The sequence below is a fragment of the Triturus cristatus genome, chromosome 12, assembly GCF_964204655.1.
Source record: "Triturus cristatus chromosome 12, aTriCri1.1, whole genome shotgun sequence".
NCBI lineage: Eukaryota > Metazoa > Chordata > Amphibia > Caudata > Salamandridae > Triturus > Triturus cristatus.
Genome location: NC_140595.1, coordinates 183,925,418 through 183,941,682, shown reverse-complemented (window position 1 = coordinate 183,941,682; position 16,265 = coordinate 183,925,418).

The following is a 16,265-nucleotide window of genomic DNA, read 5'->3' as shown; positions in this document are numbered from 1 at the left end:
GATAAAATGAGATGTTTAAAGTGATTTTCATGCTTCCAGGGGCCCTGAACCCAAAATTTGTGGAATGGGTAAACGTGAATGAAAATGGCCAATTTACTCACTCTGAGGCCTTAAAAAGTGTTTATCCACCTCGGGAAGTGAAATAAATAACATTTGGAGGCCTTTATTGTTCAATCAAAAATGCCCAATTTTTGACGAAAGAGATAACCACCCCCCCTTACGACATGCTTCAGAAACTAAAAAAATGGTCCGTTTTCAAATGTTGCGTCTTTGAACTAAAATTCACATTTTTACGTGGATAATCACTTTTAGAGATAAAATGAGATGTTTAAAGTGATTTTCATGCTTCCAGGGGCCCTGAACGCAAGATTTGTGGAATGGGTAAACGTGAATGAAAATAGCCAATTTACTCACTCTGAGGCCTTAAAAAGTGTTTATCCACCTCGGGAAGTGAAATAAATAGCATTTGGAGGCCTTTATTGTTCAATCAAAAATGCCCAATTTTTGACGAAAGAGATAACCACCCCCCCTTACGACATGCTTCAGAAACTAAAAAAATGGTCTGTTTTCAAATGTTGCGTCTTTGGACTAAAATTCACATTTGTTCGTGGATAATCACTTTTAGAGATAAAATGAGATGTTTAAAGTGATTTTCATGCTTCCAGGGGCCCTGAACGCACAGTTTGTGGAATGGGTAAACGTGAATGAAAATGGCCAATTTACTCACTCTGAGGCCTTAAAAAGTGTTTATCCACCTCGGGAAGTGAAATAAATACCATTTGGAGGCCTTTATTGTTCAATCAAAAATGCCCAATTTTTGACGAAAGAGATAACCACCCCCCCTTACGACATGCTTCAGAAACTAAAAAAATGGTCCGTTTTCAAATGTTGCGTCTTTGAACTAAAATTCACATTTGGACGTGGATAATCACTTTTATAGATAAAATGAGATGTTTAAAGTGATTTTCATGCTTCCAGGGGCCCTGAACGCAAGATTTGTGGAATGGGTAAACGTGAATGAAAATGGCCAATTTACTCACTCTGAGGCCTTAAAAAGTGTTTATCCACCTCGGGAAGTGAAATAAATAACATTTGGAGGCCTTTATTGTTCAATCAAAAATGCCCAATTTTTGACGAAAGAGATAACCACCCCCCCTTACGACATGCTTCAGAAACTAAAAAAATGGTCCGTTTTCAAATGTTGCGTCTTTGAACTAAAATTCACATTTGTACGTGGATAATCACTTTTAGAGATAAAATGAGATGTTTAAAGTGATTTTCATGCTTCCAGGGGCCCTGAACGCAAGATTTGTGGAATGGGTAAACGTGAATGAAAATGGCCAATTTACTCACTCTGAGGCCTTAAAAAGTGTTTCTCCACCACGGGAAGTGAATTAAATATCATTTTTAGGCCTTTATTGTTCAATCAAAAATGCCCAATTTTTGACAAAAGAGATAACCACCCCCCCTTACGACATGCTTCAGAAACTAAAAAAATGGTCCGTTTTCAAATGTTGCATCTTTGAACTAAAATTCACATTTGTACGTGGATAATCACTTTTAGAGATAAAATGAGATGTTTAAAGTGATTTTCATGCTTCCAGGGGATATGAACGCAAAATTTGTGGAATGGGTAAACGTGAATGAAAAGGGCCAATTTACTCACTCTGAGGCCTTAAAAAGTGTTTCTCCACCACGGGAAGTGAAATAAATAACATTTGGAGGCCTTTATTGTTCAATCAAAAATGCCTGATTTTTGACGAAAGAGATAACTACCCCCCCCCTTACGACATGCTCCAGAAACAAAAAAAATGTGCCGTTTTCAAATGTTGCGTCTTTGAACTAAAATTCCCATTTGTACGTGGATAATCACTTTTAGAGATAGAATGAGATGTTTAATGTGATTTTCATGCTTCCAGGGGCCCTGAACGCAAAATTTGTGGAATGGGTAAACGTGAATGAAAATGGCCAATTTACTCACTCTGAGGCCTTAAAAAGTGTTCATCCACCTCGGGAAGTGAAATAAATAACATTTGGAGGCCTTTATTGTTCAATCAAAAATGCCCAATTTTTGACGAAAGAGATAACCACCCCCCCCTTACGACATGCTTCAGAAACTAAAAAAATGGTCCGTTTTCAAATGTTGCGTCTTTGAACTAAAATTCACATTTGTACGTGGATAATCACTTTTAGAGATAAAATGAGATGTTTAAAGTGATTTTCATGCTTCCAGGGGCCCTGAACGCAAGATTTGTGGAATGGGTAAACGTGAATGAAAATGGCCAATTTACTCACTCTGAGGCCTTAAAAAGTGTTTATCCACCTCGGGAAGTGAAATAAATACCATTTGGAGGCCTTTATTGTTCAATCAAAAATGCCCAATTTTTGACGAAAGAGATAACCACCCCCCCTTACGACATGCTTCAGAAACTAAAAAAATGGTCTGTTTTCAAATGTTGCGTCTTTGGACTAAAATTCACATTTGTTCGTGGATAATCACTTTTAGAGATAAAATGAGATGTTTAAAGTGATTTTCATGCTTCCAGGGGCCCTGAACGCAAAATTTGTGGAATGGGTAAACGTGAATGAAAATTGCCAATTTACTCACTCTGAGGCCTTAAAAAGTGTTTCTCCACCACGGGAAGTGAAATAAATAACATTTGGAGGCCTTTATTGTTCAATCAAAAATGCCCAATTTTCGACGAAAGAGATAACCACCCCCCCTTACGACATGCTTCAGAAACTAAAAAAATGGTCAGTTTTCAAATGTTGCGTCTTTGAACTAAAATTCACATTTGTTCGTGGATAATCACTTTTAGAGATAAAATGAGATGTTTAAAGTGATTTTCATGCTTCCAGGGGCCCTGAACGCAAAATGTGTGGAATGGGTAAACGTGAATGAAAATGGCCAATTTACTCACTCTGAGGCCTTAAAAAGTGTTTATCCACCACGGAAAGTGAAATAAATAACATTTGGAGGCCTTTATTGTTCAATCAAAAATGCCTGATTTTTGACGAAAGAGATAACCACCTTCCTTACGACATGCTTCAGAAACTAAAAAAATGGTCCGTTTTCAAATGTTGCGTCTTTGAACTAAAATTCACATTTGTTCGTGGATAATCACTTTTAGAGATAAAATGAGATGTTTAAAGTGATTTTCATGCTTCCAGGGGCCCTGAACGCAAAATTTGTGGAATGGGTAAACGTGAATGAAAATGGCCAATTTACTAACTCTGAGGCCTTAAAAAGTGTTTCTCCACCACGGGAAGTGAAATAAATAACATTTGGAGGCCTTTATTGTTAAATCAAAAATGCCCAATTTTCGACGAAAGAGATAACCACCCCCCCTTACGACATGCTCCAGAAACTAAAAAAATGGTCCATTTTCAAATGTTGCGTCTTTGAACTAAAATTCACATTTGTACGTGGATAATCACTTTTAGAGATAAAATGAGATGTTTAAAGTGAATTTCATGCTTCCAGGGGCCCTGAACGCAAGATTTGTGGAATGGGTAAACGTGAATGAAAATGGCCAATTTACTCACTCTGAGGCCTTAAAAAGTGTTTCTCCACCACGGGAAGTGAATTAAATAACATTTTTAGGCCTTTATTGTTCAATCAAAAATGCCCAATTTTTGACAAAAGAGATAACCACCCCCCCCTTACGCCATGCTTCAGAAACTAAAAAAATGGTCAGTTTTCAAATGTTGCGTCTTTGAACTAAAATTCACATTTGTTCGTGGATAATCACTTTTAGAGATAAAATGAGATGTTTAAAGTGATTTTCATGCTTCCAGGGGCCCTGAACGCAAAATTTGTGGAATGGGTAAACGTGAATGAAAATGGCCAATTTACTCACTCTGAGGCCTTAAAAAGTGTTTCTCCACCACGGGAAGTGAAATAAATAACATTTGGAGGCCTTTATTGTTCAATCAAAAATGCCCAATTTTCGACGAAAGAGATAACCACCCCCCCTTACGACATACTTCCGAAACTAAAAAAATGGTCCGTTTTCAAATGTTGCGTCTTTGAACTAAAATTCACATTTGTACGTGGATAATCACTTTTAGAGATAAAATGAGATGTTTAACCCCTTCGGTGCTCATGACGGAATGGTTCCGTCATGACCCACGGTTGAGCTGTGCTCATGACGGAACCATTCCGTCATGACCACACCCGCGCAAGATTCCGCCAGCACAGCGGCGGAATCTGTGCAGCATCGAAGGGGTTAAAGTGTTTTTCATGCTTCCAGGGGATATGAACGCAAAATTTGTGGAATGGGTAAACGTGAATGAAAATGGCCAATTTACTCACTCTGAGGCCTTAAAAAGTGTTTATCCACCTCGGGAAGTGAAATAAATAACATTTGGAGGCCTTTATTGTTCAATCAAAAATGCCCAATTTTTGACGAAAGAGATAACCACCCCCCCTCACGACATGCTCCAGAAACTAAAAAAATGGTCCATTTTGAAATGTTGCGTCTTTGAACTAACATTCACATTTGTACGTGGATAATCACTTTTAGAAATAAAATGAGATGTTTAAAGTGATTTTCATGCTTCCAGGGGCCCTGAACGCAAAATTTGTGGAATGGGTAAACGTGAAGGAAAATGGCCAATTTACTCACTCTGAGGCCTTAAAAAGTGTTTCTCCACCACGGGAAGTGAAATAAATAACATTTGGAGGCCTTTATTGTTCAATCAAAAATGCCCAATTTTTGACGAAAGAGATAACCACCCCCCCTCACGACATGCTTCAGAAACTAAAAAAATGGTCCCTTTTCAAATGTTGCATCTTTGAACTAACATTCACATTTGTACGTGGATAATCACTTTTAGAGATACAATGAGATGTTTAAAGTGATTTTCATGCTTCCAGGGGCCCTGAACGCAAGATTTGTGGAATGGGTAAACGTGAATGAAAATGGCCAATTTACTCACTCTGAGGCCTTAAAAAGTGTTTCTCCACCACGGGAAGTGAATTAAATAACATTTTTAGGCCTTTATTGTTCAATCAAAAATGCCCAATTTTTGACAAAAGAGATAACCACCCCCCTTACGACATGCTTCAGAAACTAAAAAAAAGGTCCGTTTTCAAATGTTGCGTCTTTGGACTAAAATTCACATTTGTTCGTGGATAATCACTTTTAGAGATAAAATGAGATGTTTAAAGTGATTTTCATGCTTCCAGGGGCCCTGAACGCACAATTTGTGGAATGGGTAAACGTGAATGAAAATGGCCAATTTACTCACTCTGAGGCCTTAAAAAGTGTTTATCCACCTCGGGAAGTGAAATAAATACTATTTGGAGGCCTTTATTGTTCAATCAAAAATGCCCAATTTTTGACGAAAGAGATAACCACCCCCCTTACGACATGCTTCAGAAACTAAAAAAATGGTCCGATTTCAAATGTTGCGTCTTTGAACTAAAATTCACATTTGTTCGTGGATAATCACTTTTAGAGATAAAATGAGATGTTTAAAGTGATTTTCATGCTTCCAGGGGCCCTGAACGCAAAATTTGTGGAATGGGTAAACGTGAATGAAAATGGCCAATTTACTCACTCTGAGGCCTTAAAAAGTGTTTCTCCACCACTATAAGTGAATTAAATAACATTTTTCGGCCTTTATTGTTCAATCAAAAATGCCCAATTTTTGACAAAAGAGATAACCACCCCCCCTTACGCCATGCTTCAGAAACTAAAAAAATGGTCCGTTTTCAAATGTTGCGTCTTTGAACTAAAATTCACATTTGTACGTGGATAATCACTTTTAGAGATAAAATGAGATGTTTAAAGTGTTTTTCATGCTTCCAGGGGATATGAACGCAAAATTTGTGGAATGGGTAAACATGAATGAAAATGGCCAATTTACTCACTCTGAGGCCTTAGAAAGTGTTTATCCACCTCGGGAAGTGAAATAAATAACATTTGGAGGCCTTTATTGTTTAATCAAAAATGCCCAATTTTTGTTGAAAGAGATAACCACCCCCCCTTACGACATGCTCCAGAAACTAAAAAAATGGTCCATTTTGAAATGTTGCGTCTTTGAACTAACATTCACATTTGTACGTGGATAATCACTTTTAGAAATAAAATGAGATGTTTAAAGTGATTTTCATGCTTCCAGGGGCCCTGAACGCAAAATTTGTGGAATGGGTAAACGTGAATGAAAATGGCCAATTTACTCACTCTGAGGCCTTAAAAAGTGTTTCTCCACCACGGGAAGTGAAATAAATAACATTTGGAGGCCTTTATTGTTCAATCAAAAATGCCTGATTTTTGACGAAAGAGATAACCACCCCCCCTCACGACATGCTTCAGAAACTAAAAAAATGGTCCGTTTTCAAATGTTGCATCTTTGAACTAAAATTCACATTTGTACGTGGATAATCACTTTACTTTTATAGATAAAATGAGATGTTTAAAGTGATTTTCATGCTTCCAGGGGCCCTGAACGCAAGATTTGTGGAATGGGTAAACGTGAATGAAAATGGCCAATTTACTCACTCTGAGGCCTTAAAAAGTGTTTCTCCACCACGGGAAGTGAATTAAATAGCAGTTTTAGGCCTTTATTGTTCAATCAAAAATGCCCAATTTTCGACGAAAGAGATAACCACCCCCCCTTACGACATGCTTCAGAAACTAAAAAAATGGTCCGTTTTCAAATGTTGCGTCTTTGAACTAAAATTCACATTTGTACGTGGATAATCACTTTTAGAGATAAAATGAGATGTTTAAAGTGATTTTCATGCTTCCAGGGGCCCTGAACGCAAAATTTGTGGAATGGGTAAACGTGAATGAAAATGGCCAATTTACTAACTCTGAGGCCTTAAAAAGTGTTTATCCACCACGGGAAGTGAAATAAATAACATTTGGAGGCCTTTATTGTTCAATCAAAAATGCCCAATTTTCGACGAAAGAGATAACCACCCCCCCTTACGACATGCTCCAGAAACTAAAAAAATGGTCCATTTTCAAATGTTGCGTCTTTGAACTAAAATTCACATTTGTACGTGGATAATCACTTTTAGAGATAAAATGAGATGTTTAAAGTGAATTTCATGCTTCCAGGGGCCCTGAACGCAAGATTTGTGGAATGGGTAAACGTGAATGAAAATGGCCAATTTACTCACTCTGAGGCCTTAAAAAGTGTTTCTCCACCACGGGAAGTGAATTAAATAACATTTTTAGGCCTTTATTGTTCAATCAAAAATGCCCAATTTTTGACAAAAGAGATAACCACCCCCCCTTACGCCATGCTTCAGAAACTAAAAAAATGGTCCGTTTTCAAATGTTGCGTCTTTGAACTAAAATTCACATTTGTTCGTGGATAATCACTTTTAGAGATAAAATGAGATGTTTAAAGTGATTTTCATGCTTCCAGGGGCCCTGAACGCAAAATGTGTGGAATGGGTAAACGTGAATGAAAATGGCCAATTTACTCACTCTGAGGCCTTAAAAAGTGTTTATCCACCACGGGAAGTGAAATAAATAACATTTGGAGGCCTTTATTGTTCAATCAAAAATGCCTGATTTTTGACGAAAGAGATAACCACCTTCCTTACGACATGCTTCAGAAACTAAAAAAATGGTCCGTTTTCAAATGTTGCGTCTTTGAACTAAAATTCACATTTGTTCGTGGATAATCACTTTTAGAGATAAAATGAGATGTTTAAAGTGATTTTCATGCTTCCAGGGGCCCTGAACGCAAAATTTGTGGAATGGGTAAACGTGAATGAAAATGGCCAATTTACTAACTCTGAGGCCTTAAAAAGTGTTTCTCCACCACGGGAAGTGAAATAAATAACATTTGGAGGCCTTTATTGTTCAATCAAAAATGCCCAATTTTCGACGAAAGAGATAACCACCCCCCCTTACGGTGCTAACATGCTCCAGAAACTAAAAAAATGGTCCATTTTCAAATGTTGCGTCTTTGAACTAAAATTCACATTTGTACGTGGATAATCACTTTTAGAGATAAAATGAGATGTTTAAAGTGAATTTCATGCTTCCAGGGGCCCTGAACGCAAGATTTGTGGAATGGGTAAACGTGAATGAAAATGGCCAATTTACTCACTCTGAGGCCTTAAAAAGTGTTTCTCCACCACGGGAAGTGAATTAAATAACATTTTTAGGCCTTTATTGTTCAATCAAAAATGCCCAATTTTTGACAAAAGAGATAACCACCCCCCCCTTACGCCATGCTTCAGAAACTAAAAAAATGGTCAGTTTTCAAATGTTGCGTCTTTGAACTAAAATTCACATTTGTTCGTGGATAATCACTTTTAGAGATAAAATGAGATGTTTAAAGTGATTTTCATGCTTCCAGGGGCCCTGAACGCAAAATGTGTGGAATGGGTAAACGTGAATGAAAATGGCCAATTTACTCACTCTGAGGCCTTAAAAAGTGTTTATCCACCACGGGAAGTGAAATAAATAGCATTTGGAGGCCTTTATTGTTCAATCAAAAATGCCTGATTTTTGACGAAAGAGATAACCACCTTCCTTACGACATGCTTCAGAAACTAAAAAAATGGTCCGTTTTCAAATGTTGCGTCTTTGAACTAAAATTCACATTTGTTCGTGGATAATCACTTTTAGAGATAAAATGAGATGTTTAAAGTGATTTTCATGCTTCCAGGGGCCCTGAACGCAAAATTTGTGGAATGGGTAAACGTGAATGAAAATGGCCAATTTACTCACTCTGAGGCCTTAAAAAGTGTTTCTCCACCACGGGAAGTGAAATAAATAACATTTGGAGGCCTTTATTGTTCAATCAAAAATGCCCAATTTTCGACGAAAGAGATAACCACCCCCCCTTACGACATACTTCAGAAACTAAAAAAATGGTCCGTTTTCAAATGTTGCGTCTTTGAACTAAAATTCACATTTGTACGTGGATAATCACTTTTAGAGATAAAATGAGATGTTTAAAGTGATTTTCATGCTTCCAGGGGCCCTGAACGCAAAATTTGTGGAATGGGTAAACGTGAATGAAAATGGCCAATTTACTCACTCTGAGGCTTTAAAAAGTGTTTCTCCACCACGGGAAGTGAAATAAATAACATTTGGAGGCCTTTATTGTTCAATCAAAAATGCCCAATTTTCGACGAAAGAGATAACCACCCCCCCTTACGACATGCTTCAGAAACTAAAAAAATGGTCCATTTTCAAATGTTGCGTCTTTGAACTAAAATTCACATTTGTACCTGGATAATCACTTTTAGAGATAAAATGAGATGTTTAAAGTGATTTTCATGCTTCCAGGGGCCCTGAACGCAAGATTTGTGGAATGGGTAAACGTGAATGAAAATGGCCAATTTACTCACTCTGAGGCCTTAAAAAGTGTTTATCCACCTCGGGAAGTGAAATAAATAACATTTGGAGGCCTTTATTGTTCAATCAAAAATGCCCAATTTTTGTTGAAAGAGATAACCACCCCCCCCTTACGACATGCTCCAGAAACTAAAAAAATGGTCCATTTTGAAATGTTGCGTCTTTGAACTAACATTCACATTTGTACGTGGATAATCACTTTTAGAAATAAAATGAGATATTTAAAGTGATTTTCATGCTTCCAGGGGCCCTGAACGCAAAATTTGTGGAATGGGTAAACGTGAATGAAAATGGCCAATTTACTCACTCTGAGGCCTTAAAAAGTGTTTCTCCACCACGGGAAGTGAAATAAATAACATTTGGAGGCCTTTATTGTTCAATCAAAAATGCCTGATTTTTGACGAAAGAGATAACCACCCCCCCTTACGACATGCTCCAGAAACTAAAAATATGGTCCGTTTTCAAATGTTGCGTCTTTGAACTAAAATTCACATTTGTACGTGGATAATCACTTTACTTTTATAGATAAAATGAGATGTTTAAAGTGATTTTCATGCTTCCAGGGGCCCTGAACGCAAGATTTGTGGAATGGGTAAACGTGAATGAAAATGGCCAATTTACTCACTCTGAGGCCTTAAAAAGTGTTTCTCCACCACGGGAAGTGAATTAAATAACAGTTTTAGGCCTTTATTGTTCAATCAAAAATGCCCAATTTTTGACAAAAGAGATAACCACCCCCCCTTACGACATGCTTCAGAAACTAAAAAAATGGTCCGTTTTCAAATGTTGCATCTTTGAACTAAAATTCACATTTGTACGTGGATAATCACTTTTAGAGATAAAATGAGATGTTTAAAGTGATTTTCATGCTTCCAGGGGATATGAACGCAAAATTTGTGGAATGGGTAAACGTGAATGAAAAGGGCCAATTTACTCACTCTGAGGCCTTAAAAAGTGTTTCTCCACCACGGGAAGTGAAATAAATAACATTTGGAGGCCTTTATTGTTCAATCAAAAATGCCTGATTTTTGACGAAAGAGATAACCACCCCCCCCCCCTTACGACATGCTCCAGAAACAAAAAAAAATGTGCCGTTTTCAAATGTTGCGTCTTTGAACTAAAATTCACATTTGTACGTGGATAATCACTTTTAGAGATAAAATGAGATGTTTAAAGTGATTTTCATGCTTCCAGGGGCCCTGAACGCAAAATTTGTGGAATGGGTAAACGTGAATGAAAATGGCCAATTTACTCACTCTGAGGCCTTAAAAAGTGTTTCTCCACCACTGGAAGTGAATTAAATAACATTTTTAGGCCTTCATTGTTCAATCAAAAATGCCCAATTTTTGACAAAAGAGATAACCACCCCCCTTACGCCATGCTTCAGAAACTAAAAAAATGGTCCGTTTTCAAATGTTGCGTCTTTGAACTAAAATTCACATTTGTTCGTGGATAATCACTTTTAGAGATAAAATTAGATGTTTAAAGTGATTTTCATGCTTCCAGGGGCCCTGAACGCAAAATTTGTGGAATGGGTAAACGTGAATGAAAATGGCCAATTTACTCACTCTGAGGCCTTAAAAAGTGTTTCTCCACCACGGGAAGTGAAATAAATAACATTTGGAGGCCTTTATTGTTCAATCAAAAATGCCCAATTTTCGACGAAAGAGATAACCACCCCCCTTACGACATACTTCAGAAACTAAAAAAATGGTCCGTTTTCAAATGTTGCGTCTTTGAACTAAAATTCACATTTGTACGTGGATAATCACTTTTAGAGATAAAATGAGATGTTTAAAGTGTTTTTCATGCTTCCAGGGGATATGAACGCAAAATTTGTGGAATGGGTAAACGTGAATGAAAATGGCCAATTTACTCACTCTGAGGCCTTAAAAAGTGTTTATCCACCTCGGGAAGTGAAATAAATAACATTTGGAGGCCTTTATTGTTCAATCAAAAATGCCCAATTTTTGTTGAAAGAGATAACCACCCCCCCTTACGACATGCTCCAGAAACTAAAAAAATGGTCCATTTTGAAATGTTGCGTCTTTGAACTAACATTCACATTTGTACGTGGATAATCACTTTTAGAAATAAAATGAGATGTTTAAAGTGATTTTCATGCTTCCAGGGGCCCTGAACGCAAAATTTGTGGAATGGGTAAACGTGAATGAAAATGGCCAATTTACTCACTCTGAGGCCTTAAAAAGTGTTTCTCCACCACGGGAAGTGAAATAAATAACATTTGGAGGCCTTTATTGTTCAATCAAAAATGCCCAATTTTTGACAAAAGAGATAACCACCCCCCCTTACGACATGCTTCAGAAACTAAAAAAATTGGTCCATTTTCAAATGTTGCGTCTTTGAACTAAAATTCACATTTGTACGAGGATAATCACTTTTAGAGATAAAATGAGATGTTTAAAGTGATTTTCATGCTTCCAGGGGCCCTGAACGCAAGATTTGTGGAATGGGTAAACGTGAATGAAAATGTCCAATTTACTCACTCTGAGGCCTTAAAAAGTGTTTCTTCACCACTGGAAGTGAATTAAATAACATTTTTAGGCCTTCATTGTTCAATCAAAAATGCCCAATTTTGACAAAAGAGATAACCACCCCCCCTTACGCCATGCTTCAGAAACTAAAAAAATGGTCCGTTTTCAAATGTTGCGTCTTTGAACTAAAATTCACATTTGTTCGTGGATAATCACTTTTAGAGATAAAATGAGATGTTTAAAGTGATTTTCATGCTTCCAGGGGCCCTGAACGCAAAATTTGTGGAATGGGTAAACGTGAATGAAAATGGCCAATTTACTCACTCTGAGGCCTTAAAAAGTGTTTAATCACCTCGGGAAGTGAAATAAATAACATTTGGAGGCCTTTATTGTTCAAACAAAAATGCCCAATTTTTGACGAAAGAGATAACCACCCCCCCTTACGACATGCTTCAGAAACTAAAAAAATGGTCCGTTTTCAAATGCTGCGTCTTTGAACTAAAATTCACATTTGTTCGTGGATAATCACTTTTAGAGATAAAATGAGATGTTTTAAGTGATTTGCATGCTTCCAGGGGCCCTGAACGCAAGATTTGTGGAATGGGTAAACGTGAATGAAAATGGCCAATTTACTCACTCTGAGGCCTTAAAAAGTGTTTCTCCACCACGGGAAGTGAATTAAATTACATTTTTAGGCCTTTATTGTTCAATCAAAAATGCCCAATTTTTGACAAAAGAGATAACCACCCCCCCTTACGACATGCTTCAGAAACTAAAAAAATGGTCCGTTTTCAAATGTTGCATCTTTGAACTAAAATTCACATTTGTATGTGGATAATCACTTTTAGAGATAAAATGAGATGTTTAAAGTGATTTTCATGCTTCCAGGGGCCCTGAACACAAAATTTGTGGAATGGGTAAACGTGAATGAAAATGGCCAATTTACTCACTCTGAGGCCTTAAAAAGTGTTTCTCCACCACGGGAAGTGAAATAAATAACATTTGGAGGCCTTTATTGTTCAATCAAAAATGCCCAATTTTTGACGAAAGAGATAACCACCCCCCCTTACGACATGCTTCAGAAACTAAAAAAATGGTCCGTTTTCAAATGTTGCGTCTTTGAACTAAAATTCACATTTGTACGTGGATAATCACTTTTAGAGATAAAATGAGATGTTTAAAGTGATTTTCATGCTTCCAGGGGCCCTGAACGCTAAATTTGTGGAATGGGTAAACGTGAATGAAAATGGCCAATTTACTCACTCTGAGGCCTTAAAAAGTGTTTCTCCACCACGGGAAGTGAATTAAATAACATTTTTAGGCCTTTATTGTTCAATCAAAAATGCCCAATTTTTGACAAAAGAGATAACCACCCCCCCTTACGACATGCTTCAGAAACTAAAAAAATGATCCGTTTTCAAATGTTGCGTCTTTGAACTAAAATTCACATTTGTACGTGGATAATCACTTTTAGAGATAAAATGAGATGTTTAAAGTGATTTTCATGCTTCCAGGGGATATGAACGCAAAATTTGTGGAATGGGTAAACGTGAATGAAAAGGGCCAATTTACTCACCCTGAGGCCTTAAAAAGTGTTTCTCCACCACGGGAAGTGAAATAAATAACATTTGGAGGCCTTTATTGTTCAATCAAAAATGCCCAATTTTTGACGAAAGAGATAACCACCCCCCCTTACGACATGCTTCAGAAACTAAAAAAATGGTCTGTTTTCAAATGTTGCGTCTTTGAACTAAAATTCACATTTGTACGTGGATAATCACTTTTAGAGATAAAATGAGATGTTTAAAGTGATTTTCATGCTTCCAGGGGCCCTGAACGCAAGATTTGTGGAATGGGTAAACTTGAATGAAAATGGCCAATTTACTCACTCTGAGGCCTTAAAAAGTGTTTCTCCACCACGGGAAGTGAATTAAATAACATTTTTAGGCCTTTATTGTTCAATCAAAAATGCCCAATTTTTGACAAAAGAGATAACCACCCCCCCTTACGCCATGCTTCAGAAACTGAAAAAATGGTCCGTTTTCAAATGCTGCGTCTTTGAACTAAAATTCACATTTGTTCGTGGATAATCACTTTTAGAGATAAAATGAGATGTTTAAAGTGATTTTCATCCTTCCAGGGGCCCTGAACGCAAAATTTGTGGAATGGGTAAACGTGAATGAAAATGGCCAATTTACTCACTCTGAGGCCTTAAAAAGTGTTTATCCACCTCGGGAAGTGAAATAAATAACATTTGGAGGCCTTTATTGTTCAATCAAAAATGCCCAATTTTTGACGAAAGAGATAACCACCCCCCCTTACGACATGCTTCAGAAACTAAAAAAATGGTCCGTTTTCAAATGTTGCGTCTTTGAACTAAAATTCACATTTGTACGTGGATAATCACTTTTAGAGATAAAATGAGATGTTTAAAGTGATTTTCATGCTTCCAGGGGATATGAACGCAAAATTTGTGGAATGGGTAAACGTGAATGAAAAGGGCCAATTTACTCACTCTGAGGCCTTAAAAAGTGTTTCTCCACCACGGGAAGTGAAATAAATAACATTTGGAGGCCTTTATTGTTCAATCAAAAATGCCTGATTTTTGACAAAAGAGATAACCACCCCCCCTTACGACATGCTCCAGAAACTAAAAAAATGTGCCGTTTTCAAATGTTGCGTCTTTGAACTAAAATTCACATTTGTACGTGGATAATCACTTTTAGAGATCAAATGAGATGTTTAAAGTGATTTTCATGCTTCCAGGGGCCCTGAACGCAAAATTTGTGGAATGGGTAAACGTGAATGATAATGGCCAATTTACTCACTCTGAGGCTTTAAAAAGTGTTTCTCCACCACGGGAAGTGAATTAAATAACATTTTTAGGCCTTTATTGTTCAATCAAAAATGCCCAATTTTTGACAAAAGAGATAACCACCCCCCCTTACGCCATGCTTCAGAAACTGAAAAAATGGTCCGTTTTCAAATGCTGCGTCTTTGAACTAAAATTCACATTTGTTCGTGGATAATCACTTTTAGAGATAAAATGAGATGTTTAAAGTGATTTTCATCCTTCCAGGGGCCCTGAACGCAAAATTTGTGGAATGGGTAAACGTGAATGAAAATGGCCAATTTACTCACTCTGAGGCCTTAAAAAGTGTTTATCCACCTCGGGAAGTGAAATAAATAACATTTGGAGGCCTTTATTGTTCAATCAAAAATGCCCAATTTTTGACGAAAGAGATAACCACCCCCCCTTACGACATGCTTCAGAAACTAAAAAAATGGTCCGTTTTCAAATGTTGCGTCTTTGAACTAAAATTCACATTTGTACGTGGATAATCACTTTTAGAGATAAAATGAGATGTTTAAAGTGATTTTCATGCTTCCAGGGGATATGAACGCAAAATTTGTGGAATGGGTAAACGTGAATGAAAAGGGCCAATTTACTCACTCTGAGGCCTTAAAAAGTGTTTCTCCACCACGGGAAGTGAAATAAATAACATTTGGAGGCCTTTATTGTTCAATCAAAAATGCCTGATTTTTGACAAAAGAGATAACCACCCCCCCTTACGACATGCTCCAGAAACTAAAAAAATGTGCCGTTTTCAAATGTTGCGTCTTTGAACTAAAATTCACATTTGTACGTGGATAATCACTTTTAGAGATCAAATGAGATGTTTAAAGTGATTTTCATGCTTCCAGGGGCCCTGAACGCAAAATTTGTGGAATGGGTAAACGTGAATGATAATGGCCAATTTACTCACTCTGAGGCTTTAAAAAGTGTTTCTCCACCACGGGAAGTGAATTAAATAACATTTTTAGGCCTTTATTGTTCAATCAAAAATACCCAATTTTTGACAAAAGAGATAACCACCCCCCCTTACGACATGCTTCAGAAACTAAAAAAATGGTCCGTTGTCAAATGTTGCGTCTTTGAACTAAAATTCACATTTGTACGTGGATAATCACTTTTAGAGATAAAATGAGATGTTTAAAGTGATTTTCATGCTACCAGGGGCCCTGAACGCAAGATTTGTGGAATGGGTAAACGTGAATGAAAATGGCCAATTTACTCACTCTGAGGCCTTAAAAAGTGTTTCTCCACCTCGGGAAGTGAAATAAATAACATTTGGAGGCCTTTATTGTTCAATCAAAAATTCCAAATTTTTGACGAAAGAGATAACCACCCCCCCGTACGACATGCTTCAGAAACTAAAAAAATGGTCCGTTTTCAAATGTTGCGTCTTTGAACTAAAATTCACATTTGTACGTGGATAATCACTTTTAGAGATAAAATGAGATGTTTAAAGTGATTTTCATGCTTCCAGGGGATATGAACGCAAAATTTGTGGAATGGGTAAACGTGAATGAAAAGGGCCAATTTACTCACTCTGAGGCCTTAAAAAGTGTTTCTCCACCACGGGAAGTG